Source organism: Lagopus leucura, unplaced genomic scaffold (genome assembly GCF_019238085.1).
Source record: "Lagopus leucura isolate 7727_CA_CO unplaced genomic scaffold, USGS_WTPT01 Super-Scaffold_100002, whole genome shotgun sequence".
NCBI classification, from domain to species: Eukaryota; Metazoa; Chordata; class Aves; order Galliformes; family Phasianidae; genus Lagopus; species Lagopus leucura.
The window spans coordinates 6567522-6593040 of record NW_024962263.1 but is presented as its reverse complement, the minus strand read 5'-3'; the positions used below and the strand labels follow the sequence as shown (position 1 = coordinate 6593040).

The 25519-nt window shown below is 44.8% G+C and overlaps 1 protein-coding gene across 1 annotated transcript in view; it reads left to right on the top strand.

The window, feature by feature from the left end:
* The window catches only part of ATXN1 (ataxin 1), a 197078-nt gene that overhangs the window by 98730 nt on the left and 72829 nt on the right, over window positions 1-25519 (top strand). The window contains 1 exon segment of the mRNA XM_042869006.1: window positions 17196-17319. The gene's annotated coding sequence lies outside the window, so the exon portion shown is untranslated.

Sequence of the window (25519 nt, the reverse complement as noted above, 5' to 3'; positions counted from 1 at the left end):
TGTGTTTTTTTTTGTTGATTCTTAGACATAGCAGTAATTGTTGTTGGCTTTGTTAATAGGCATCTATGCTCTGCTATGTAGTCGCTATTCATGCTTTCTAAAAAGAGTTCAGACAAAAAGAAATAGTTGTTCTGCCTGAGAATCATGAAAGCCTTTCTGCATTTAAATGCACTGACAGCTTTGGTCCAGGTGGTGGCCAGCCATTGTCCCTTCAAATAGGCGTGGAGAGAGAGCTGGCTGGTGGAAGTTTGACCATTGCTGTTTATCTTCTCCTTAAGTGACAGCATCGGCTTGTTCCGTTTTTACGCTAGCTTGCCAGTGCCTTTTGTTTCTAGCCAAAGGAACCATGATGGAAACTGAGGAAAACCTGCCTTTTGTAGATAAGGAGTGTTATTTTCAAATGTGCTTATATAGAGTAGGTCTCTCACTCCTGTTTTCCAAAGTAGCCCATGTGCAAATGCATGGAGGGTTTCTGATGTTTTTATACACAACCTAGTTTTAGTGTCATTTTCCTCATCTTCATAAATTTACAGGGTCTCCATTGATAGGAATACTCTTTTGATGTATTTTGCATGGAAAGTAAAGCAGGAAAAGGTTTTAAGGTAAGGCAGCCAAATAATGTAGGGTCTTTTGATCAGTTTCCATTAGCATTAAACCAGTAATCTGTCCAGTTAGATTTTATTTGAAAGGCAGCTCAGTGTTTAAAGAAGATAAACATACCAGCTGACATTCAATACGTCCGCTCAAGTCACCAGCAGAAAGCTCACTGAACCTTGGCAAAGGTGCCTTGTGCCCAGTGTTTCTAAAAACATCTCCCATGCTAGTGGGTTCATTACTGAAACACTCTGGCACTGCACTGGGTCCGGTGCCAGTGCTGGACACTTGGTCCAACTCCAGTTGGAGCTGGGGAAGGGCTGAGTTTTAAGATCTCTAGGATGCATTTGTGGCCAGAAGAAACTGAGCGCTGGAATGATGCGTCATCCAAACTGTGGCTGATTCCTAGAAATGGATGAATGTGCTGTTTTAATTTGGGGAGCTTGTGCAGCTGAGGTTATTGAGACATTAGCACTCAGAAGCCAGAGATCTGCAGCTCTGAAGATTGCCTGGCGCAGAGACAGGCAGAGATCTAAATTGCTTTGAGGTGCTGACAGTTATCACAGCTCTGTGCAGACACACCTTTGCTGGTTCTGACAAAACACAAATATCAGTTTCACATCACTGTTCTCTTTGGCTGGTGTATAGCTTGAAACTGTACTACGCCTTCTCAACATTCGGCTCAGGAAATGGAGACGGGAGGTCAACAGCAAAAGTAGCCTCTAATCAGATGGTAAACTTTAAGTGTTCTGCATAGGGACAATATTTTTTAAAAGCAGTATCACCTACAAGAACTGATCTGAAAGTAATGCCTCCTAATTTATTGTGTTGATCCACAGTAGGTGGATGTTGGTGGGTGTTGGTGGTATGGCAGTAGAGATTGAACCTTCCCACCAGTATTCTGTTACATGTTGTTGCCGTATGATGGATGGCAGCAGAGGGGGAGTCTGACAGAAAGGCGTCTGACATGGAAGTGCATTTGAAGCAGAGGTGTGTCATTGAAGTCCTCCATGTGGAAAAAGTGGCACCCACTGACATTCATCAATACTAGCTGAATGTTTCTGGAGCCCAAGCAGTGGATGCGAACACAGTGAGGAGGTAGGTGGTGTGTTTCAGCAGTGGCAACAGTGACATGAAAGACAAATTGCATTCTGGATGGCTATGGTGGGCTTTCATGAGTCATTGCTGATGAAAAAGCATAGTGAATGGTGGTGACTATGTTGAAAAGCAGTGTTTTGTAGCTGAGAATTTGCTCTATCAAATTATGTTATGTACACTTTGTATCTGTTGTAGTTTCAATGGAAATAAATAGGAGGCAGTACTTTTGGAGCAGTGCAATTCTGTTGTGTCACTCTCAGTTTCATCCCAGGCCACGCTGCTGAAGTGGCAGTGGATGGAAGAGCAGAATTTGGCCTGCGATGAAGGCCAGTAGCCGATGAAAGACAAATACTATTTTCTTTCTTCAACAGCGAGTTCCTCCAAACGTTGTAGATAACTGAAGAGTCTGCTTCTGAACTGACTCCAACCCTGTATGCAAATAAAATTGCTGTGAATTCAACCTTTACTAGAAATCACATCCATTACAAGTCTTTGTGACAAAGTGCTGGGGCTTTGACACCAATCACTTCCGGAAGGGGCTCACTGGGAACCCAGGATAATCCCAGCAGACTGGGATTCTGCTAATCCCCGTGGCATGTCAGTGAAGCTGTCAGTGATAGCCTGCATGTCTGGGAAGGACCTGAGGAGATCTGTCACGCATTGAGACGGTTTATGGTCAGTCCTCAATGCTTATAGTCCCCTCAGACTCTGGATTCGCGTTGTGGTTGTTGCTGGTCAGTTCTGTGAGCCCCGCATCAAGGGTCTTAGACAAGCAGATGCACAGTGCAACCCAGAATTTTGTCAGCTGGAGTACATTCATCTCATCAGATTGTGGCCTGTATTAGCTCTGAGTGGATTTGTTGGTCTGGGCTTCTTTGTGGTTCACCTGGGACAGGCTGTGGTTCCCCGTAGCTTTGTGCAGCACTCAGCTATCAGGCACTGCTCCGTGTGTAACTTCAGCAAAGAGGAAAACTTGCTGCTGTTTCAGTTCTCAGTCTTCCAGAAAGCCAGCAGATGGGGTGTGTGCAATTCTAGTGTGAAATCATCGCACTTGTTCTCAACCCAGAGATTCAGCTTTCCTTTTTACGTGTTTGTGGCAGTCTATTTTGCTGTTAAGTATGGCCCTTTGTAGGAATCCTGAGGAAGCACTCTAAATTCTCAGTTGGTCCTCCTGTGTGAAATAGAGTATGATCTAGCTCGCACCTTGAAACACAGTTAGATCTTTGAAATCTGGATGTGAATATTGTAGCACACGTGCTTCTAAAATGAAACTAGTCATAGGCTGGGAAAGTATTGGATAGTTAGAAATAGACTGGGATAGCACAGAGTTCCACTTAACCTGAGGCTGCAGGATTAGCTACAGATGCCAATGGGGCCAACTATAAAACACGCTTCCTTTTTCTTTTTTTTGTCTCCAAGCCCAGGATGAAAGAGTAAATGTCTATTTGTATGCATAATTCTGTTGATTATACATATGAAAATTAAATTTGCTAGCAGTGCAAATGAAATTATTTTGCTATTATTAATAGTTCTGGAATAATAATATTAAAGACAGTAGAAAGAGTTGCTTGTTACATCCTGGGCTGGATTTTATGCCTGTAGGTCTTGCAAGAGGAAGGAATCTCAAAAAGAAGATTAGTGGTTTAACAGAGGTGCTGCTGCCCTGAGTTACCTTCCTCTGGGGAGTACAGAGCAGAGTACAGCGTGCACCAACAAGGAAGTAGGCTCACCAAGGGTTGCTTTATGCCATTCACAATGAAAGTGTTCAGGGATTGAGTCCTGTTAGGTGGGTCTTAGCTGCTCACACCTGACTTGTGGTGGAGAAGCCTTCAAGTGGTTTGGTAATAATTAACCAAGGTAGGACTGCTAGAACAGAATCCGTGTCTGACGTGTGCACAGAAGGAGAGAATATCTTGCCAAGAAATTAGTTAAAATTAGAATACTATATCAGAATTCAGTTATCTTCTGAGAAGTAGCAAGAATGCTGATGGCCAGAGTCTGTGGCTGAAGTTTCCCAAGAGATCATAGGCTCTCTTCTGAGCTACTAATGTGATTGCAGGATTGTAGAAATTTTCAAACAGCAGAACAGCCTCAGCTAATGTAAATGAAAAGTCTAGTAGCAGGATGTGACAGACACCAGTTCAGCTGATGTCCATGATGAAAGAGACAAATGACATGACTGTATTACCCAGCACTGCCTTCCGAGTGAGAGCCATGCTGAAATGTTTTGGTCCGGTGTGGTGAAGTGGTGCTCAAAATACTACAGCGGCCTAGTAGCTGCACTAATGATTTACTTTCTTAGAAGTCTAATTTTCTATTATAGCACAATCACCATTTCCCCTCTGTCTTTAAGGTGCAGTTGTGCTGAGTGTGTAGTTCTCATTGGCTGCCTCAGGCAGGCTGCAGGTCAGCTTTTGAATGTAGGAGAATTCATGAAAGTTAAGTATTTTGGATACTGTTAATGGCAGTTGTGCAAGTACAAAGACTTTGCTTTATCAGCAGATGTGGTCTAGGTTTACATTTACAGCCACATTAAATCCTTACGTTTATTGCAGTCGGGGGAAAAAATGGGGAGCTCAGTGCAGTATTTAACAATCTGCTTTGATAGCTGGCCAATCCACTTACCCTTGCACGGAGCACATGCCACAGTAGTTCTTTCTTCTATTAACTCTTTGGTGCTGAGAAACAGAAATGATTCGCATGATGTGGAACCGGGAAGAAAAAAGTGCAGGCCTGGCAAAAACTTTGTGCTTACCTTGTGCCCAGCCTGGAAGGGATCTGTGAACCATGGCAGTGATCTGATGAACACGTTTGCCAGATGGTTGTGGTGCTCAAGAGTGTGATGCAGCCCTGCTCGGTTCTGCAGGGCAGCATCTCTGTGGGGAAATGAGCTGGGCTGGGCGCTGGCTGGTTTGTCAGAACTGTTGCTGGCTGTTGTTCAGTGTAGCTCAGCTGTTCCCGTGTGACACAGCTCTGTTTCCTCACCTCTTGACTCTCTGATTCTATGATTCTTGCACAAGTGGTGCCAAGGGTTTGGAGGGGGAGGATTTTGCCAGCATCACTATTGTGTGGTTAAGACGCTGGTTTTTTTTCTGTTGGACTGGGAAGGGATGGGGAGGAATTACATCCTTGCATGGAGAAGTGGTGATGGCTCATAAGCTGGAGGTGCAGGAGCTTTTGTTGAGGACTGTAGAAGGGAGGCCATGTCTCCTTGCTTCCTCAGTGCAGAAATAACCCCTAGGAGAGCATTCATGGCTCCAGAGCCTGGCCTGGCTGAGCACCCATCGTACAGTGAGCAGTGAGCGAACCTGTACTTCCTCGGAAAGCACCTGATGCAACCTCCAAGTGCTGCGAGGGGCAGTCATTGGCAAGAAATGGTAGGAGCTTCTTTCCCAGGATTGAACACAGTACTATCCTCCTTCAGAGCAGAGAAATGAGGGGCCGGGAGAAGGATGTGAAAAATAGATCAGCTTCAATTGAAACCTGGCGTTTGGAACACCTCGAACTTTGGCAGACCTCAGGACAACACTTCAAAGTTGTTCAGCCTCACAAGGTACAGTGTAATCTTCTGTTTGGGGAAAGTATTATGCAGGGGCTGGGGCTTCCTTGTGCTGGGCACACAAGCTTAAGGTAGGTCCTTGCTGAGGCTTGTGATCGCATGGAGCTCATTCTCAGCCTACGCTCTGTGAGCTGTTTACATGCCTGTTTGCCATCTCCCCAGATATTTAGCAGTAAACATTTCGTCTGAATTGGTTTTACTACCTTGAGCAATGAGCTGTGAATACGCCCAAGTCTTACTGAACCTAACCACCTTTACTCTTCTGAGACCATCCTCCTTATTCTGAAATCATTAAAGCTAAATCAACATGAATGCTCTATTTCATGACAGCATGAAAGGAGCGTGGCCTCCTAATTACCCTAATATTCAAATATTTATGGGGGAGACTTGGAAAGCGCTGGGCGCCCTCAGCTCCCTGCATTTCAGCAGGTATCTCTCTCATTGCTTGATCTGGGCAGCAAACAGAAATTTGGCACATGGGCTTACGAGTGAAGTTATCATTGTGGTAGGGCTCAAGGACAAGGATCTTTGCATCTCAGTGTAGTGCCTGGACTCACTTCTCTTTTGGCTGAGTGCAGGGGTGCAACTCAGCCTAGTTCACTTTTTTTGGCCACGCGTGCCTCTAGCTCATTCTGAAATACGATTAATGCATGCCTGCACGTCAGTAGGATTCTAGGTTGTAAGATTACTAATTGGTTTCACTATTGTTTGCCACTTGAGTGTGGTTTTTTTAATCTGAGGTGAAAAGAACATCATTATTTTTAGCTTGTAACAAAGAAAAACACGTTTTCTCTTGAATGTCTTGATACGATATAATATAATCTGAATTTTTGCACAGATCGTTTCCAAGAGATTGGCTGTCAAGTATGATAAAAATCTGCGCTTTTGCAAGGACCCAATGAGACTTTGCAAATTCAGATTTATTCGCAACGTTAAATGTGGTTGAAGATGTCATTTTTTTAAAATAGCACTTTTAGAAGTAGTTAGCTTAAAAGTATAGCAATTCAAAGCACAGAGGGAATGATTTTGAAGTGTAACGTCTTGAAACACAACGCAGAGGTTGACAGTTTCACTACAATTAGAAGCGAGGCAGGCACAACTCCCACTTCTGAAAACTTCCCTATCTCACTGCTTCCTCTCTTGGCCTAGAAAACCTCAAAAAAATGTTGAGTGGCTTTGCTTATTGACTTAACATAGTTATGCTCAGCAGCATTAGGAGACAGAGCAGGAAGGGCTGCCAAATCTGTCTGTAAAGAATAATCTTTACTGAAAGCTTCCCAGAAGTATTTTTTTCAGATGCTTTCAGTCTCCCGAGAACGCTGCGTTTCTGAGCAAAGCAAGGTTTAGGGTGGTTTTTTTTTTTTTTCTCTTATTTTTTAACAGGGCTTGTTTTGTTAGGAAACCACTCCCTTCTGCTTCTGCATTTAGCCTGGCTGCTAATTGCCTTTTGGCCGATGACATTTTCCATGCATTGCCACGTTCTCCCCCACGGCCACGACTTTGTGCTGGTTACATTACGTGGCACTTCTGCCCACTGCCTCCCAGTGGAGTGAGCGAGGGCTGCCGTGTCCTGGAGATCTGGTCCTTTCTGACTGAAGTTTGGGAAGCCAATTCCTCTGGGGTGTGATTGGTTATGGCGTTCCTCCCAATTCAGGGCAGGTGGTTCGAGTAGGTGGGATCAAGTGCTACTGTTGGTTTAAGCGCTGCTTTGCTTGAGATGTTAAAATGTTGCCTAAGAAGCCATGAGGAGGCAGTGGTAGCAGGCCCAGAGGCAGGAGCCCCACCAATGAAGGCAAAGGGCTTTCACCTTCCAGAGGTGGTTAAAAGCTCAGATCCACCCCATGGAGCATCAGGCCCTGCTGCAGAATGGACCGGCCAAGCGGTGACCAGCCATGGTGAGTGCTGACAACTGAGTCCTGACCCACAGAGATGAGGGCCACTGCTTGCTCTCTTGTCCCGTGTTGCTCCTGCTCCAGGACTAGAGGGCATCCATACAGACTTAAAATGTTGTTGGTGGTGTGGAAAGTGTTCCTGCAGGCCCTGTTATCTGGCTGCATGGAGGTGGAGGTTGCTCAGTCAGCACTGGTCCCTCTGGGACCACTCTCACGTTCCCCACGTGCAGCAAAGGAGCTGCTCCCTCACTTCCTTCAGCTGCAGAAAGAAGTGGAAGGGATGGCAGGAATCTGACTTGCTACAAGTTTCAGGAAAGGCTGAAACTGGTCTGTTGGAATAAGCAGAGGACCAGGAAACAGGAGCACCTGTGTTGCATAGCTTTGGGCAGGTCAATTATCCTTTCTCCAGTGGAATTCCCCTCTGCATAAGGCATGAATGATGCACTTACCTTGCAGGGGTGTTACAGTATGAGCGTGCAGTTAATTTTTTTATAGTGATTCTAATAAGTAAAAGTCTCAATGACTGCTAAGTGTTTAATTGTATTGAAGGTTAAGTACTGGTGACGTGTCCAGCCAAGCATTGCATTGGCACTGAGCTGGGTGAGTGACCAGCAGAGAGCACATTTGGCAGCAGGCAATGGACAGAAATGAAAAATGGGCTCACTTCTTCCAGTCCTACATTTTTTTTAATCTGTTACCACCATAATTAAATGAAAAAATGGAAAGAAATCTTCTCCTCTAGGAGAGTCAGAGAGCAGAAGTGCCTTCAAGCGTGCCCTGAACAGTCTGTAAGTGGTGGCTGTTGAGAGTAGATCGTAGCTGCCACGCTGGGAGGTGCCAAGGGCAGTGGTTTGTGCGTGAGTCACACTACTACTGATCATATGATCACAGTCCTAGAATGGCTTCGGTTTGAGAGAGCCTTAAAGATCATCTGGATCCAGCCTGCTTCTAGTGAGCGTTTTACATGACCGAAAAAGCAGACTGAGGACCCAGAGGAAAGCCTCTTGGGCCAGGCAGTGTCAGACTGTGACATGTTGCTGCAGGAGCAGCAGAGATAGCACCTGTCATTTTTGCATTTGCTCCAATTTTGTGTGAAATGGGGGCTTTCCAGTGGCAGGGCTGCTCCGAGTGCAGTCGCACCAGTGGGTCTTGAGTTGCCCCTTGGTGTGCTTGCACATCTTGGGCCTTTTGTTACTGCCTGCTCGCTCTCGTTAATTTTTATTAGGTGTGAAATGCAAAGGCTTGTCCTAATTACCACCGGTAGGAGATAGCCCAACCAAATAACAATCTTGCAATAATCAGAGCTAACTTCTGCCTTCAGACAATTGTGCACCAGGCCCACCGAAGCTAGTATATTCTTGGTAGGGTGGAAGGGTTGGCTCCTGCTTTCTCTGTGCATGTTAATCTGCTGTCACTGCTCTGTTAGAATTACTTGAGGAATGGATCCAGAAGTGAAGTGAAGTGAAGCAGAGAAGGGTCTTTTGGGGGTGTTTTCCAATCCTCAAGCCAAAGCATGCATTCTGCTCTTGCTTACAGCACGTTTGGAAACATTGCCAGGTTCTGGATTTTCTTTGGGTTTTCTTTCTTTCCTAAGTTGAAAACTGTGACATGTGCTTAGCTGAACGTTACGAGCCTCAACTAGGTTGTTAACTAAAGGGATACCAGCATTTCTGAAAGCATCACTCGTTGCAAGAAAGCAAATAGTAGAGGTAACACATGTTGTTTCTAGTAATAACTTACTTGCCTTATCTTTTATTTTCTGTGCTTTTTTCTTCCGTAACTGTGTGAAAGTTAGGGGGGCAAATTGCAAATCTCACAAAACTCATGGCTCGATGTCAAGTGATTTGAAAAAAACCTTTGTATTTGTCCCAAATTTTACAAGACATTAACTATGAGTTCCTTTCTCACATGACAGTCACCTTTAAGACATGATACTCCTTTTTTGACATTATTAATTATCATTATTGTTGTTGCTGTTATTATGCCAGGAGATCTGTATGGGAGGAATGCTGAAATTGGGATTAAAAATAGCATTTTCATGTCCTCCCACTCACTGTACTTTGTGCACAGAATACCTTTTATACATGCAGACTTGCTGCTTGGCTAGATAAAAGAAGCTGTCACTTCATTTCCATAACGAAGTCATTCCCAGGAGAATTCCATTGTTTTAGCAATAAGATTTTTCTAAGAGGCCTTTTATTTTGCCTGAGAAAGGTATCAGAAATGAACTTGTGAGTGGTTACTCCACAGAACAATAAGAGGAAGGCAAGACTGCCTTGACTTGATGTAAAGAGATTTGTACATGTATGAATTCTCTTTCGCATAAAAAGAGAATCAATTCCTAACTGAAAATCAAGTAAGAAAAGCCCCACAAAACCTTGCACAAAGTCTTAGTTGTTTGTTTTTTTTCTTGCTAGCAGAGATTTCAGAGGTTCCTATCAGCACCCTCCAGAATAAATTTGGCCATATACCTGATTAAGTTCTGCCTTATTTGAAAAGGCACTTACATGGCTTTTCTGATGCAGATGCTTTCCTGAATTGGTAATCATTACCAATTATTACAGTGCATTAATTTTGTTACCAGGTGTGAAGAAACAATGGCTGCGTGCTGTACTAAAGCAGAGAGCAACTGAAGCTTTTGCTCTCCTTTTTGCTCCGTGTGGATGTGGTATCTGGCAGGGTGACAGGCCAGTCCCTTCTTGCCCATGCTCCATGTGTAGCCACTTCCCTGGGCTGCATCCCACACCGACATAACGTTCCTCTTGTCTGCATGCTGAATGTGCTAAGGCATGCCAGAAGTAGTGCATCAGCCAAGTGCTGATACAGAAAGGATGCACAGCAGGTAAAAGGTCCTACGGTTTGGCCTTGGTTCACTCTCTTTTTTCTGGATAGCTCTTCCTGGTTACATGTTTTGGGCCATGCTTGGATTTTGCTAAGTCTGATTGACACAACTACATCTTCAGTCACCGTGGACAGCTTACTACAGGCAGATGCCTGCAGTCAAGAACAAAAGGGATGAGTAGAAAAACATTTTCTTTGTAGACGGGAAAGCTGCTGTAGATTCGGCATCGCACTTAAACTTGCATTGTATCAAAGAAATACAACAATAGCAGAAATTATTATTTATAGGAAGGTCTGCGAATTCAGGATGTGATATTATGAGTCACCCGACAGCAAACATGTTTGCACTCCGACTGCTATGACTCATGCTGGCATTTGTCTTCAGTGTGGCAGTTGCTGGAGCCCTCCGCTTGGTGCACAATGAATGAAAGGGCTGAGGTCCCGCTGCAGGCCTACTACGTGCAGCTACACTGCTGAATCGCAGACTCAGCTGGAGAGCATTTCCTGTAACACAGACACACGTGCACACACACACACACACACACACACACACACAAACAGTAACACTTCAGGTTTACATACTAGATTCATAGAAAGGAAATGCATAATTACAGTGCTGGCTTATGCACCACATAAAGCAGCCCACATCAAAAGGTGTTTGCCATTAATGTTTCAACAGGTAATCTCTGGATTTATTGCCAAGCGGTGTTCCTGTTACTTAGCGCTCGGTGTTGAAATCATTGAAATCTCTGCTGTGAGCCAGCGAAGTCATCTTAATCCTACCAAAAAAAAGAAAAAAAAGTTTGTCAATAGTGCCTTTGTTTTACAGTACTGTCTCAGAAGCACAAAAGATGCATCTGTGCTGGAAAACAGGGAGAGAAGGGTAAGGGTGGGTTCTGCGCTGGCATCCTAAGGAAGCGATGCTCACGTGATGGCATTGTTTGAGCTTGCGTCTGCCCGTCTGTCCGCACGGCCCCAGGCTCCCAGCTTCCCCTCCTATGGCTGTTCTTGGCCAAACCTGCTACTTGACGCCGCGGGGAAGCTCTGTGTAAGTAGGAGGTTGAATTGGTGCTGGATCCTGCTGCTGGCCCCGGGCCCTGGCCCGGTCTCACCCGCACCACAGCGCTGGGAGGGTGGGCATCCCCTGGGATTGCTCCTGCCACCAGAAAAGCATTGGCCAAGGGCTCAGCCTGCCTGCTGCTATTTGTTAGTGCTTCTGTCTTCAGAACTGTCCTCCCCAGGTGGTTTGTCTCTAAGTTGCTGCATAAAGATGGAACCTCAGAGTGATTTTGGTGCTGCTGAGCTGTGGTGCTCACAGGTTTTGGGTCCTCTCTTCCACACTGCGTTTACAGGAAGTGCTGTGGCCATCACCTGTGCGATGCTGTCTGTGGGTTTAATGAAGGTACAGCCCTTGGACTCATTCTCATCCACAAGTGAGCAGTGTGTTGTGGTTTCCCCGACATGCAGGAGGCTCACTGTACTTGTGGCTGAGCTGCATTTTTTGCATAATGGCTTTCACAAAAGAAAAACATTTGTCGTGTAACAGAAGCATCCTGAGTGGTTACATTTATTACTTGTATCTGTTCAACATTCAGGCTCTGAGCCTGAATTGTTATGGACTATTTGCATTTTTTTTCCCCAATTTCTTCTGCTTGGAAGAAGAAGTTGCTTCTTCAATTTCTCCGTAGACAAAACAACCCAGACTCATTAGTTTTCTTTTCCCTGGATGGCACTGCATGTCGCACCCACAGCCCACCTGCCTGCTTGCTGCTTCAGTATCTTATACTGCACTCCTCATGGGGAGAACCTCAGAAACTAAGTGCAGAGCTAACCACAGTTTAACCTCAAGTATTATTGGGAAAAGTGGTTATTACTGAAGTATAACCAATGAGTAGGATTGAGATCAGTGCTGCTTTACCTGAGGTTAAGTTGGGAAAAATAACTACCATTTTTTTTAAGTTCATTCTCAGGATACTGATTTCTGTATGACTCACAGCTACACTAGTTGATCAGAATTCCTGATCACCTTCAGTACTGGCTTCTGCACTGGAGGATGTGAGATGCAGCCTTACCCTGCATGCTGGCCCCGTGTGTCAGCTGCTTGCAGACAGATGCTCCCATCCTGCAGCACTTCATTTCACCAGTGGGTACCTGCACTGGAAACAGCACTCACATGGAGAAAAGGTGCAAAGGGCTGGAGCAGCCTGTGGACATGTTCATAGAGCTGGGGGAGAAAACAGGCAAGTTCTTACCCCTACTACAAACTGGGGGGCCTTGTTGTCTGAGCCGCCACAGGCTGCCTATTGCTTTTCTGCTTTAGGACCTGCAGGATGTGCAAAGGGCTGACAGCCTGATTTGCTTTTCCCTCGCACCCAGACAGGGTTTATTCACCCTGCACAAAGCGGGTTTGAGGTGCTGTGAAGTTGGGTGTTTCTCTGCAGATCACATGCAAATCCATGGAAGTGCTCACTCACATGGCCAGGCTGGGGAGGGCTGAGCTCCACGTGTTGTCACCTTAGGAATGCGTGGTAAACAGAAGTTAGAGCGATGCCCAGCTCTTAAACAGACTGAGTCTCTTTTATGCTAAGGTGAAAGGGCTTTGCTGTAAGCCCCCAGAAAGGTTTGGATTGTAATTCAAGGCTTTTTACACTAGCGGAACAGTTAATGTAAAGATGAGTCAGCCCCATCAGAAGCAGCCTTTGTACACTACACAAAATGTCAGCAGATTCTCAGATGGGTAAAGTTCGGCATGACTGATGTGGAGAAGCCTTTATTAACTTGAAATCTGAACAATAGTTGGTTTTATTCCCTTTTCCATTAAATTTTTTTTCCGTGTGCATAAACTCAGCTAGACCTGTTGGAAATCCTTTAGAAGTTGTTTCCTCCCATGATAGATGATATGCACATTGGGCAATTGAAATCGCATACGCTCCAAAAAGATCCAGCCTCGCCTTTCCCATTTGCAGCAGGGCAGGACTGAACTTGTCTGCAACTGTTTCATGCACAGGAAAATAAAGGAGAAAATGAATTACGGTTTTATTTGAGTTGAAGGATTAGTTGTGGGATAATAGCAAACAACAGAACAACTCAGACAGGAACAATGCTGCCGTCTCTTAAACAGTTTTATTAGCTTACGCTGATTTGTGAATTAGGAAAACCAAATTATCTGAGGCAAGAGAGTAAGAAACAACAATTAAAAGCCTGCAGGAAAGGACTGGAGAAATGGTGATTTCTCACTGCCTCCTCTTCAAAGCAAGGTGGAGAGCATGACCTTTTGTTGGAATAAATGCACTGTATTGCACAGAGCTCCTTTCTGCTTCTTGGTTTGGCCAGTTTGCAATTGCTTGCTTCTCCTGTGGTTCATACTTGTTGATTGCCCTGGGGTCCAATTTTATTATCTAAACATTCCCCCAAAGAATTTCCTCATTCTTAGATTTGAGGTCTGTTCATCTCCATTTCACTTCTAATTTGTGAATTCTTTGCCCTTCTTAGGGCTCAGAGGCAGGGTATGCTGTTACATTTGAATAACCAGAATGCTGTGGGACCATGAAAACCAGCCTCCTTGGGCAACGGTTCTTGCTAATAGCAGAAGTGTGGTCAGTAATCATGTCTGTAATATGGTTATGAACAGTATGAATAAGATTCAACCATCATATTATATATATATATATATATAATATATATATAATGTTGTATATTTGATAATGATTTATTGACCTTGTTGAAACTTTGATGACAAAGTGAGGTTGAAATTTTGTTGGTACTACAAACCAGAGTCACATTGTACTTGTGTCTGTATTTTCCGCGCTTTCAGAATAGTTGCTCCAAATGTAGACAAGGGTGAAAGAAAGCTGTTTGTTCTGGAACAGAGGATGAGTTATTTGCCTGATGAAGCCCACTTCCTTCCTCAATGGTCCCTCAGAGCTAAAACTCATTCCCCCTTCTCCACAAAGAGCGAAGTGCCAGATACTGCGTAGTAAGAAGATTGTCCTGGTTGGAGCATGAGCACTCAGCTGGCCAGGAGAGGAGTGTGCTTCGAGAAGCAGGGTGTCTCTGTGCATGTCCTGAAGTTTGTGCTGTGCTGTTTTTAAATCTTAAGCATAAAGATGGCTGGGAACATTTATAGGCAACTTGCCTCTTACAGAAACAACTGCTAAAGGGTAAGGTCAAGCACATCGCTGCAGATGAAACTAGCTTATGAATTTGCAGTGTATCGTCTGCTCCCCAATAACTGGCTGTGTGCATGGTGCATGTATATGCACTCTGTGGTAAATACCAGCTCTCTCACCCTTCTTCCCCTTAGGGGTTGGATGCCTTGCTTCATGCTATCTTTCCCGTGAAATGAGTGCATGTGCAAGGATAGCTGCTGCAGATTGCCAGTGCATGATGTCAAACCGGTGCTTCTTATTGACTTGTTCTGGTGTCCTCATGCTGGAAGGAGCCTGCAACGCAAACTGGAAGCTGGTGTCAAGATAACTGCATATTTAGCATGCAGGGCTTTTATTTCCATGACTTGAGTCTTTGTACAGTCAATCATGGCCTTGTTTAAATTGAAATCAGAATCCTCATCCAGCCTATTGAAGTTAGTAGAAAGACATTTGCTGACCAAAGTGAGCTTCAGTGCAGTGTTAGGGGTGGCTTTCTCTGGAGAGTGGCACAAAGGAATAGATGCAAGCAGGATTTGGTATGGGTGACAAGACATGCCTGGAATAAAAACCTCTGCTCGTATTAAAAATAGTTGGAAGCTACGTAATTTTTGCTGAAATGCAAAGTATTTCCTGGTAGTTCTTTGCAATCCATGTTCAGATTCACCAAAATGTTGAATAACGAGAGATATGTGTTGGGTGATTTTTTGTGGGAAGTAATGAAAATTAAGAATGAACTTTTTAGAAATGTTTTAATTGCCAAATTACTGGGGGGAAAGAACCAGAAGAACTGATTTTGAAAATAATGAAGTGTTTCATTTTTAACAATCAGGCACAAAATGTTTTAAGTATTTTGAGAAGTTTTTGCTTTTTTGTTACTTTGAAATTCACCTAATCTAAAAAAAAAAGTCGCAGAATCGTAGAATGGCCAGGGTTGGAAGGGATTTCAAGGATCATGAAGCTCCAACCCCTCCGCTGCATGCAGGGCCACCAACCTCCCCATTCAGTACCAGGGCCCCATCCAACCTGCCCTTGAACACCTCCAGGGACGGGGCATCCACAACCTCTCTGGGCAGCTGTTCCAGCACCTCACCACTCTCATAGTAAAGAACTTCTGCCTGACATCCAACCTAAATCTTCCCTTCTTCAACTCAAAACCATTTCCCCTTGTCCTGCTGTTACCTACCCTTGTAAAGAGTTGACTCCCCTCCTGTTTGTAGGCTTCCTTTAGTCTGTAGTGAGGTCACCCCACAGCCTTCTCAGTTGAGTATAAACTGTTTGAGGTTAAACAAAATGTTGAGGGTCGACTTAGAAGTTGTATTTCACTCCTTTGGGTTGGATTTCTATCATTACAAAGCTTGTAAGACCACGTCTGACTGTGCTGCTCTGTCAAATAAGCAGCAGAGTCCCATTTTATCAGAGAGGAGGAGTTGTTGACCAAAGTCCTGAGCCTGGGTATCCAAAAGATCTTGAGGTTACAGTGCCTGAGGCACTGAGGAGCTGTAATTCTAGGTCAGGGTTTCTTAATGAAGAAGGCTTTTGTAAGAGGTCTATTGCATTGCTACAATCCATCAGGGAGATGTGTGCAACTAAGACCAGTCATCGTCGTCATTGCCAGTGTGCAATGGAGAGTCACAACCAGGTGGAAGAGTTAGCAAACATTTATGGGCACTACTTTTTGAGGACTCCACCTCAGCCAGTGAATTGTGGTAGTCTTACACCAAAGCTGTCTGGATCAGTTGGGCAGTTGTTGGTTTGGGTTTTGGAGGGTTTTGTTGTTAAACTAAAAAGGGCTCTCTGTGGGCTGTCACTTTGAGTGTTTCCCTCGCCTACTACCATTGCGTTGTCTTCCCTTTACTCTTCACCCATGAATGCTCTTGTCTGTCTGTCTGACTTGTTTCCTGCCTTCACGTAGGGTGAGATTCATCTGCATTCATCTGTAGTCATCCAATCTGAGCTAAGTGTCTAGACTGACTTTATGGAGGGAGAGAAGTAGACCTTTCTGGAGAATGATTCATTCTGTCCTAAAGCAGATGTTTAAGATAAGTCATATTAATTATTCTCTAGGTTGCCTACCATTCTGCACTGAACATAAAGAGAGCGGGGGCTATCTCAGGTGTATGTCTTTGTTTTGCACACATATGTACGTGGATTCCACTGCAATCCTAATAGGATGGATTCTCTGTAAGTGAATCCTGAAATAACATACTAAATGTTTGAGGAGGCTTATGTCAAAGAAATAGGAAGAGTTTGTAACAGGACAGGACACCAACAATTTGAGAAGCATTGATAGCCTGTGGGAACCCAACTGAAGGAAAAAAAGGCTCAATTTGGGCCGTATGGAAACACACTCTGTGCTAAATATTGATTGTGGAGTTCCATTAAAAAGGTAGCATGATGGGTTTCCCAAACCGCTGTAAAAAGGCGCAGGGTAGCTTGATGTCTGGTATGTAGCTGGTAAAAATAAAATTAAAATTAAGAGATAGCTTGCAGAAAAATACGGTCAAACAAATAAATGTGAAAGAAAGGCACAGTATTAAAGATTTCAGCTGTGTAAAAATACTTGCCACTGAAGAGTAGCAATATGTGTATGCATATTTTTGGTTTCACTACTTCTCTGTTGCAGTATTACAGATAACTGCAGGAAAAGATAGGTGCTCTTGTTCCATGAGAGAAGTTCATTAGAAACAAAAGTATTCCTGGATCTTTTTGGACTTCCTGGGCTTTACTTGCAGACATTATTCGAAACAGCCCAGAGTAGCTGTTTGTTTTTTTTCCCTCACTTGTTATAGCAATTGAATTATCCAAGAACAGTTTCATTATGCTTCAACAATTCTGAACTGGGTTTTAATTGTTGGTAATAAGGATGTAGAGCAAATGACTCTTACTATTCTAGGTCAGCATTTGACATACGCGCTACACTGAAATCTTCATCTTGGTAACGCATTAAAAATGCATTTTCTACAAGGAAACGTATGAATTGATTGTGCATTTGCTGAAGAGCTGTATAGATTTTCCTCCTTTTATTTCTCGTTTTCCTTAGTTTGTTTTACTTATCTTTTACAGCTCTATCTCACCTTATTTGAAAGAGGAGAGCTATTGAGGACCTGTGAGCAATCCAACAGCTTCTGAAAAATCTTCATGCTAAAGGATAATCCTGAGCTCCCTGGAGAAGAACATAGTGAATGTTGTGAGTTCCTAGCAGCAATAATGTGTATTTGCAATTGTGTTTTGTGTGGGGGGGTATTTGTGTTGTAACATTTGCTCCAGTACCTGGGATGTGTTGGGCATCTTTTTGCTGTGCTGAAACCAAAGAGCAGTTGTTTGGAGGTTAGGCTGCAAAGCCAGACTTCTAATTTCTCTCCCTCCCACTCTCTTCTTCTACTTCCTTTATTTTTTTTCATGACTTCAAGGGCAGAATAGTGATAACTGAGGAATGATGTTGGGTTTCTTTCCCTTGGACCGTTACAATTATGTAATGCATCATTATTGTTTTTTTTAGCTAAATCTGTAATCCTGCTTTTGAAGGCCTTGTGATGGTGTAGCCTAACAAAAATGAAAAATATCATGGATAACAGTTCAACATACAGTTCAGATTTGGTAATTTTATATCTGGTCATACATTGATTGAAATCATTTGACTGCTTCCAAATTAGAGGTTATTTGCATCTGATATTCCAAATTTCTGTTCCTTTGATCAGTTTGCTCTATTAAATTGAGTACTGTACATTTCTATACAAATATTCCTCCTGGAAATTTGTGTTCATGGGAATTGGAGTAGTGTATCTTCAGAGAGAAAACACTCACACAATTAAGGCTTTGGTCCTTCAGCCTTTAAGAAAAGAGACCCTTCCATGAGTGAAGGCTAAAGAGAAGGCATAAATATTTATATGCTCATTGTTTTTCTTGTGAAGCTCTCTGCGTTTCTGGGTTGAGGTGGGCAGATGTGCCAATCAGATGTAAACATCCTGAAAAGCAGAGGAAATGAGAATTCTCTGCCTACCAAGTCAGAGAATAATCCTTGTTTTGTGATCTTAAGAAACCTTGAAAATTTCAAAGTTAGGTAAGTTGATATTTGAAGCATTATTGAGTAGCCCTTCAGGATGTCGGTGATGATAACACAGCTGCAGTTTGAGTAAATTAGTTGTTGTGCTTTCCTTAAATTTAGTAAATGAGACTCTTTTTTTCTGACTCCTGTGCATTCCTTCTAGCTCCCTGGAAGTCAGATGCCCCCCTTGCTTACATGTTTGGGTTGCAGGCTTTGGGAGCAGACTGAGATAGAACCTAAGTGATGCTGCTTTCTAGAGGCTACTTGCAAAACAAACGCTATAGGAGAGACAGAGAAGCCTTTGTCGTCTTTCCTCTTTCCTGCATGCCATGATCAACAGTGAAATAGTTAACAAGGCTAACGTTTGGAATTGTTAGTAACTAGTAACACTAAGCTGCTGAGTTAATAACTCACAGAGATGAATAAGGGACCTCTGAGACCTGGAGCTTCTCACTGTCTGTGTATCCAAGCAGCTGTAGCCATATCAGCTTATTCCCACACTTTGAAAGACTCCTTTGAAACCACAAGGGCTTACTTTGCAGACTGACGTCCTAGAGCAGAGGGGAGCAGCCTTAAAGAATAATAATGATGATAATAAACTGCTCTAGCGTGTGAAGCTGTTGAGATAGCGGGAGGTGTTTCCTGAGGATGTCTCAATCATCTCTGCTGATTGCAGCAGCACTGCATGTGAGGAGAGCATTCCCTGGGTGCTATACAGACTGTCTGGGTGTCTGGGATCAGCCAGATAAGCTTCATGAGGATGGAAGGAACTGTCAGCTGGAGGGAACTGCAGAGGATGGAGTGTCTATGCGAGATGCTGGTGTTGTGATTATTGCATTCTGCCCTGTCCTCAGTGGTTTAAAATAAGCCCACTGCAAGTGTAGTGCTCTGGCCTGCTGCTGAGGTGCCAAAACCCTGAATTACACTCATGAGGCCCTGGTTTGTGAAGAAAAAGTAGGACACCTCCCCAGGTACACATAGTATATATTGCTCTTGAGAATGGCTCTCAGCCTGGCATTGGAGATGGATGTTCGGAGGGGGTCACTCTAGGCAATGGAGAGCTTTTCAGGAGTTCCTTACGAGTGTGTTTAGTCACCTTGCTTTGCCTATGGGACAGAGTGGGGCAAGGTGGCATCAGCTGAGCTCCTCTTCTTCCAGCATTGACCTCTCTAGCATACAGAAGTACCTGGAGCCAGGGGGGTGGCACTGCTGCCGTGTGTGCTGGAAGGAAATGCCAGCACACAGTGATTTTCCTTAAAAGCACTGCTCTCCTTTCCCTGAGTGTTTGCAGAGTGTTGTCACGTTAAGACAAGGGAAAGCACGGACCCTCCCTGCTGCTCTCATCCCTTCCGCCTCCTCCTCCTGCCACCGAAGCAAACTTCAGTGCGGGGGGGTGGACAGTAAGCTGGGACCAGCGTCCCGGATCCACCTAGAAACTGCCTGTTTACTAAACAGCACCACGTTCTCCCTTCCTCTCTCCTGCCCTCCTCATCTGGATGAAGTAAAGTGCTGGGATAGCAGAGCTTATACAAATCAAGTCCATATTCTGCTTCTGCAGGGAGAAGGAGAGATGTCAGGAGGATTTTTTAAGGAGGACTGCTACTTCCCCTAGCTAGGGAGCAAAACAGAGGAAGGTGAGGCTGCTTTGCTGTTGCAGTAGGGTACCTTGTGAGTTCCAGCATAAGGTTTTGTAATTCTCTGGTGAAGCGTAGGTACTCTCAGGTTTTTTTCCGTCCTAAAAACGTATGCCACTTTTTTTTTGGGACTGCTAGCCACACAAGCACAATTCTGACAGGAGCAGTGAAGAAGCTGCATGTTTCTCACTCGTGGGCTTTTCTTCATGTGTGGTGATTTTTTGTTTGTTTTTTTTTGCACTTGTGCTGAAACCTCTGGTACACTTAGTGGGAAACGGAAAATAAATCTCTAAACCCAATATGTGTCAATAACCAACACTTCTGCATTCAGTTGATCTCATATCTGGAGCTGATGGCAAACTGCAGCTGACAGGGTAGTAAACACTCCTGTGCCTTTCTCCTGCAGGCTCCCAGTGTGTGACCTCGGAGGGGAGCTGCCCGCAGGAGGGCATCTCCGGGGCTGTGTTCAGCCCCAGCCCCATTCTCAGCCTTCCCAGCTCCTTATTTCCCTCTTTCGCTCACACTGCTCCCCTGGCAGCCCTCGCTCCTGTTTTTCCTGGCACCCTGCACGCTGGCTGGGCCAGGAGGGAGCAGCTCCTGGGGTTGATGTCAGCACTGCTTCCTGAGCTGCTGCCGAGGGCATGGCAGCCCGGGCGCACCCTTTCCCTCGAGCATCACCTGTTTCTCCTGCCCAGGCTGCTGGCGTGGCAGCCCCTCTGAGGGGAAACCCAGAGCCATTGGGGTTGGCAGCACTTTACTGAGAGCACTGTCAACACCGAGTCCGCTGCGTGGTTGAAATTGATGCACGGTGACTGTGATGAGCAGCACGCACCTGGCAGAAGTGAAGGGAAGTTGTGTCATACGCAGCCTTCGCGTCTCTGAACGCATTTGCTTTTGTAGCTGTGTGCTCAAGCACTTCATAGTTTTCCATGGAAATCACCAGGCTGCTGATGAAAGAATTTTGTGTGTCCGTTCTTCCCAACAACTGCCCAGTGCCTGCTGCTCTGTATTCACAGGGGGAGAGAGAAGAGGGAGCATCGCTGTCATTTGAGAAATGTTTCTCTGAACAGCAGTAATTTATTCCCAGGCATTATTCTTCATTAAGAGCTACAGACAGCTGCAGCTTCCCTTTAAATAGAAATTGCATTCTGTAGGCATGCTATACATAGGGCTTCAGGTTTCTGACATTTCTCTGCCAAAAATCAGAAGTATTTCTCACCAAATAAATGTTTATTCAGAAAGTCTTATTTCCTGGCTTCTATTTCACATCACATGCTTCCGACGGATGGACCAGTGTGGCTCAAGGCTGACATTTGGGAGAGGAAGTTGGAACAGTTTGGGTTTCTTGCAACGCTGCAACAAAGAAAAGCCTCTGACCGTAACTCCAGCCTTAGGTTTGGCAGCTTATTTTGACAGTTGAATGCTGGATTACAGTGGGTGCTGCAGAAGACCTTCTCAGTGCAGCACATGGGGCATGTTCGGGTGGCTTCAGCCCCATAGAGGAATGTGTGGTGACAGTGCCCTCAGACTTGAGTGCTGAGGGACCGCCTTGAGGTCAGCTGCCTCTTTATCCATGTCCATGCACTGTCTCCTAACCTCTCTCCTGATGTCTTTTTCAACCCAAATCGCTGAGCTTCCCACTCCCTCACCTCTGTTGCTGATCTGCTGGCTCCATGCTTTCCATTGGTGTGCCAGCCCCAACCACAGTGGCACTTTCCAGTTGTAGCAGCCCCAGTGAGTTGCCTTTTGTAACCAGTAGACATGCTGTGCCAGTCACATTCAAGGGATCCTCCTCCTGCCTATGCCCCCTTTGTTCTTCCTACACCCCAGGCACCCCTACATTGCAGTATGCAATACATGTATTAAACTAATCATTAGTTAGGCCAGTCGTTACTCACTGGCCTTCTTCTTGGCCGGTAGAGCTTCCAGAGAGCTGAGAAGTTATAATTTCTCCAGGGCTAAAATCCAAGTCTTTGATAGGCAGGCATGGTGCCTGGGGCCACTACATGTTGCTACCGGTTGTCAGCTCTGTAAAACTTACCCTGCAGAGCGAGGAAATCTGGGCACAAAGATCGTTCTCTTCTTGTGCTGTGGCGAGCTGCAGTTTCCCAGCCTGCTATGCCTTTCCTTCATTGTCTTCCAAGCAAATGGCTGTAAGATTATGACTCCCATGTTTGGACTGAGAACAGCTTTTGCCTGAGCAAACAGATTTCACTTTGGCAGTCGCTTTAGCTGCTGCCCCAGCTTTTTGCTGTCAGCTCGGTTTCATGATTTGCTGTTAGGAAAGTCCAGGCAGTCATAGTGTACTGGAGCGAGTAAGCGAAGCAAGGAAGGCAGGTGAATTGCATCTGTTAATGGTTACAGTGCCAGGGTGCTGCCCTGTGCTCTGCAAGGAAGAAGCATCTCTGTAGTTCAGTGATGTTCCTTGCAGTCATTCTTCTTTTTGACTTGGTGCTGTTAGCTAGAGAGACTTCAGGTCCTTGTTGGCAGCGCACCCTGATGTGAGGGGCTTTAATGTAAATCAGGGAGAAGCATTGGGAGCAAAGCCCAGCTTTGCAGATGATAGCGTGGCATGGAAGGTGCTCTGGTATTTGCAAGGGTGGAGCTGGCCAAAACACAGGAGTCCCGTGGCTGTTAGAATATCACTTTCCTTGCTCTTTCGCTTTTTCTGTGCTGCTGTGTTGGTGATCTGTGCCTACGATGGCCCCACCAGTATCTGGTAGCCTGCTGATGCTACTCTCGGTGCTAGTAGTGGTGGTGGCAGCAGCAGGATGAGGATACAAATTAAGCTCTCCTAGAAGGGAGGTTTTCATTTACTGTTTAGAGTGTGTGTTCAAAAGGAGGGGCTGCTGTAACCAATAGGTTAGTTTCAAGGGGGTGATGAGCCCTGCCACCCTCACAGGAGAATACTGTTCAGAACAGCTTGTTCATTCATTTTTATTCCAGGTTTATTTCCAGGCATGTTGACCCTGGATACGTATGCTAGGGAGATGTATTAGATAGTCCTAGAGAAACTGGCAGCATTGATGCTGTCTGTGTTCCTTCCCAGTGAGCTTTATGTTCCTGGTTGTTAATCGGCATCGGTGTTTCCAGCCACTGATAGCAATTAATGTTTCAGAGGCACCTGATGGCACAGAGGTCAAGAGGAAGAAGATAAAGAAACAAGTTACTGGGATCGCTGCAAACTTCTTTTCCTGTTGTGGTGTCAGATTGAGGGATATGCTAATGAAACCTGAGGTACTGCAGTCTTTTATTTATTTCTCCCAGCACCTCTTCAAATAATGGAGAAACACTTCCCATATGGCAAATCAAGTTCATTGCACTCAGCAGCGATAGAGGAAATCTGTTTGGGCAGTGAGGTTGTGTTAGATGAGGAGAGGAAGATTATTTGTGGGTTTCTGTAGCCGGTAACCCTCAATCAGAATTGGGCTGATGGTTTGCAAATCCTCTTTGTCTCACTTCCAGCTTCTGGGGGGCAGTAGATCCTGCTAAAGCATTGCAAAAGCTGCAACAGCTGAAAGAAGCTGGGACAAATTGGCTTCCTTGATGAGCATGCACCTGTGAGCAGCGCTGCAGAGACTCCTCGCAGTGGAGGCAGGGGGCAAATTGTGCCTTAAGCCTTCATCTGGCAGTACCTTGTCTTGCCGGCAAATAAAACCTCTCTTCTCAACAACCTGATGTAGCATTCTGTGCTAATGGGTCCAAAAAAGAAACTTCAGGTAGCACAAGCCTCTAGTGAAGCAAAAGCCGGTTTGACACTCCAGAGAGTGACAGGAGAAGCACTGGTGGAGCTGACACTTCTCATGTTTGCCTTAACCTGTTAGGGGCCTACTTTGGATTCTTTGACAGGAGTTTTGTTTGTTTTCTTGTGAAGCCATGCACTTTGTTAAGCAACTTTGTTGAGGAATCAGCTTCTTATTGGGGGAAAAAAAAAAGTGAAATAATTTCCCTTTGTTACTCAGCCTGTGCCAGCTGAGACGTGTGTGAGATCCTCAGTGAGAATCATCCAGCTTCTCTTTCCTTTCCTTGCTCCAGTAACAAGTTCCTATAGCTATCTTTATTCAGACTGAAGAGCAGCTTGCAAAACGATCCAAAAGATAGGAGCACAAGCACTTCTTTCTGTTGCTATCACTGACCAGTCCAACCAGTCAGTTCAGCTGAAGGGGTTTGGCATGGTGAGCATTCTGATGACATGCATAGAAAGGGTGAGTGAGCCAGAGAGCTTTCTGTGTCTTCTTTATGAGGTGAAGCCCCTTCTTAAATTAAGTGAAGCAGGCAGTTTTCATTAGCTGCAGGTTTTGTTGTTGTTATTGTTATCCTAATGTAATTATCACTTTTCTTCAGTCAGCCTTATGCTTTCTTTCTTACAAATAAACCCTTTCCATCTGGAGAGTATTTTGAGATGCGGAAGGAACAGCAAATTAGTGAAAGCATTGTTAGCACCATGTTCTTTCCCTCCTGAGTACTTATAATGCCATAGACTGAAATCTAAAAGACCAAATACATGACAAACAGAATAGGATCTCTTTCTCTCAAAAACAGATTACACAAAGGAACTGTTGAGCTAGATACCTGAGTGTGTGCAATGGGAGGGGTGCATACGTTGATCTGCAGGATGCCTGTAGCTCCTCCCTTCAAAGAAGCAGCTTTAAGAAGAGGACTTGCCTCACTGCACTCTCGGGTGATGAGACAACATTGCCTCAGCAGCATGTGGTTCTTGGCCGCACTGAAATCGCTGCTGACTGTAGGCAGAGCAAAGGCTCAGTCACAGCTGATGCGTTGAGTTGTGCATCAGAGCCCTGTACAGAGATTCCTAAGCTGACAAGGTGCTTTGCTCAGGCTAATTAGCGCTGGTTCTCCCCTTACATCTTCCCTGATTATGCTAATTAGACTGAGCAGGGTGCTGCCTGCCACTGGTTTTCTGCTGGTGAGAGTCAAACAAGTGTGTCTGCACAGCCTTGCCCTTCAGCAAGCACTGTAGGTGACTGAGCTCTCTCATCACAAGCCCCTGACTGAGCCCGTGTCGTGTGGCTGTGCAGCACAGGTATGTCCTGCAGTTTTATTATTTGTGCTCTCGGGAATCACTCAGCTTTGGGTAACTTGCTGGGACTGCAGAAAAAACACGCATGGCATTAGGGAAGATCCTCAACAACCAACTGCCTGTGGCATCCCTGCTCTCAGAACAGCTCATGCTGCTAATATCAGCAGCTCCTCTTCATCTTGTTGCAAGAAAACAGTTTTCCTGGCTCTGGAGGTGGTCATCTGATGCTCCAGGGGAGAGAGAGGAGTGTGCAGGTAGATGGTAAGAAATGGTGGAATTGAGGAAAAACAGTGCAAAGAACTTGAACCCCCTACTTTTCATCCTATTTATGTTTGTAAGAGTGGCAGATAAATGGGTTGGCAGGTTAAATTAGGTCGTGAAACCTCGCTGATTTGCTATGCATTCCCTACTCTATGTCTCCCTTCTTTGTGCTTCCCAAATGGAATTCCTGAAGCTTGAAATGAGTGCAGGATAGGTAGCCTTTAAAATACAGACTTCCAATGTTCAATTCAGTGGTAGCTATCACAACATACATAGGTTAAGTTTGTGGTCATAGGTAAGTTTATAGTCAAATACTGTCTGAAAGGCAATGACTGGGCTTACAAAAGCCATGTTTCAGGAGTTAATACTGGAACAATTCTGAGCTCTTTAAAACGAATCAGTGCAA